The following is a 2790-nucleotide window of genomic DNA, read 5'->3' as shown; positions in this document are numbered from 1 at the left end:
CTGTTAATAATATAGTGATTGCCCCTGTTAGAACCGGTAATGATAATAGTAAGAGGAGAGCTGTGATTGCTACGGCCCATACAAATAGGGGAATACGGTCTGGTCTTATGCTTGTAGGCTTTATATTGATTGTTGTTGAGATAAAGTTTACTGCCCCCAGGATCGAGGAAGCACCAGCCAAGTGTAATGAGAAAGTAGCTAGATCCACTGATGCCCCGGAATGTGCAATACCTCTGGCGAGATGGGGGTAAACTGTTCATCCTGTTCCGGCCCCTCTTTCTACTATGCTTCTGGTTAATAATAGTGTTAGTGTTGGAGGTAGTAATCAGAATCTTATGTTGTTTATTCGTGGGAAAGCTATATCTGGGGCACCAAGTATTAAAGGCACTAATCGGTTCCCAAACCCCCCAATTATGATTGGCATTACTATGAAGAAAATTATTACGAAGGCGTGGGCTGTTACAATTACGTTATAGATTTGATCATCTCCGATGAGAGACCCAGGTTGTCCCAGTTCAGCTCGGATTAGTATTCTTAAAGAAGTTCCTGACCAGGCCCCAAAGATAAAATACAAGGTTCCAATATCTTTATGATTAGTTGAGAATAACCATCGGTTAATAATAAGTAGAGAGGCTGAGGTTGACAAGTGATAGATTGTAAGTCTATAAAGGGGAATTACCCCTCTACTATGAGCCTTGTATTCATTTTTTTATGGTAGAATGCAATTCTGAGGGGGTGGGCAAAACCCACCAAGGCTTAAAGAAATCTCTTTATTTATAGCTTTGAAGGTTATTGGTGTTTTTAACTTGAAGCCTTCATTAGATGATGTTGACAGTTATTGTGCATATGATTAGGCCTATTATTGATACTGAGGATAACATGACCCCATATGCAAGGGTTTTGTTTTCCTTGAGTGTCTTGACCCCCCATTTTGTTTCATCATACAGTGTAATAAATCTTGAATAACACATACGTAAGTAGTAATACAGTGTTGCTAATGATATGATTACTATTATCGTTATGATTGGGCTTAAGGTGTTCACGATTATTATTTGGATAACGGTCCATTTCGGTAAAAATCCGATAAATGGTGGTAAGCCGCCTAGTGACAACAGGGTTGTGAATAAGATGAATTTAGTTGTAGTTTTTCTCGCTGTTGATATTGTTTGGTTAATAAATGAGATATTGATAATCTGGCAGCTGTGGTTACTGCCGCAGTTAAGAGAGAATATACTGTGAAGTATATTATTCACAAATTTCTTCCTCCTGCCAGGGCTATTAACATTCAATCTGTGTGGTTGATTGATGAGTATGTTAAGATTTTTCGTAATGATGTTTGATTTATTCCTCCGATGGATCCCACGGTCACTGACATTATTACGATTGTTAACACTGGGTAGCTGATTTTTATTAAATAGGAAGTTAGTATTATAGGCCCGGCGTTCTGAACTGTCATTATCAGTAAACAATTTTTTCATCTAAGCCCTTCTATCACACTTGGAAATCACCAATGTAGTGGGACAGCTCCTATTTTTAGGAGTAATCGTGTTATAATTACATATTCATGGGTGATCCCCTTCACTGAGAGTCTCAAATTAGTTACAGCCCCCATTATCACCAATAATAACAAGACCGATGAGGCGAGGGCTTGGATAATGAAGTATTTTAGGGAAGCCTTGGTGGTAAAGATGTTTTCTTGTTTAGCTATAAGGGGGATAAACGATATAAGATTAATTTCCAATCCTATCCAGGCACCAAGCCAGGAATTGGATGAAATGGAAATTAAAATACCTCCAATCAAAGTTATTGATAGGAGGGTTTGGGTTGGGTTGTTGGGCACTAGAGAAGAGAGTGAACACTCTATCTATGGGGTATGTACCCATTAGCTTACTTTAGCTTACTTTTCTACTTTAATATATTTTGGTGTAGGGTGCACGGGAGTTTTTGATGCTCTTGGTGTCAGTTTGATTCTGTCAGGTATAGTTGGCTTGTTTTAATATAGGTAAATGTCTTACATGTTTTATCCTATCACGATAATCCTTTATTCAGGCTCTACATTTCTTGTCATTTAACGTATTTTTCTATTTCCCTGGAGCGGGTTTATTGTGGGGTGTTTTTGATGCTCTTGGTGTATTTTTTTTCTTATCTTGTTTTTTCACTTTTTTTTATTAAAATTGGTGTGGATTTTCGTGGTTTTTGGTGAAGTTTTCGTGGTTAAGATTTTTTTAAGGAAAACCTCGTTAAATTGCGTGTTTATGATACATGTCAATTGAAAATTTCTTCAAACGGCTATCCCGTTAATTTGCTGTTTTTTGATTAAAATTGGTCGAAAAAAACGTGAAAAAATGGCCTTATTATAATAAGAATGATAGGGATAAAATTCAATTATAGTGGATACAGCTACCTATATGGGAAAAGGGAGAAGATACACATATAAGATTTTATCCTTTAATACAGTAAATCTTATTTAATGCATGTTAATTAATCTTTGAGTAATAGGATTTAATATTAAATATAAAGGGTACTCTTGGTTATATAATATCTAGTACCCCAAATTAAGCAATTATATTAATAACGCGTTTCCATATTAAGTGAAGGTGAGAAATAGCTAGACCTCATTTTTTAAGGAGTAAGAAAAAAAATGAGGTCTAGCTATTTCTCCGTGGTCTGCGAGTTGTTGGGGTTGGCGTTTGGTGGTTTATTTGTTCCGTTACTTTGGTCTCTGGTTCTAGAGGAGTTTTGCTCGTTATCGTTGGTCTGTGGTCGAGGTTTTTCTTTGTGTTGGGCACA

At 36.7% G+C, this 2790-nt stretch overlaps 1 pseudogene; it reads right to left on the bottom strand.

Annotated features, from left to right (window-relative positions):
- Nucleotides 1–818: 818 nt before the first annotated feature.
- LOC111871947 overlaps nt 819–2790 on the bottom strand; it is a 4788-nt pseudogene continuing 2816 nt past the window's right edge.

The sequence above is a fragment of the Cryptotermes secundus genome, unplaced genomic scaffold, assembly GCF_002891405.2.
Source record: "Cryptotermes secundus unplaced genomic scaffold, Csec_1.0 scaffold5774, whole genome shotgun sequence".
Lineage (NCBI taxonomy): Eukaryota > Metazoa > Arthropoda > Insecta > Blattodea > Kalotermitidae > Cryptotermes > Cryptotermes secundus.
This window is presented reverse-complemented; position numbering and strand designations above follow the sequence as displayed.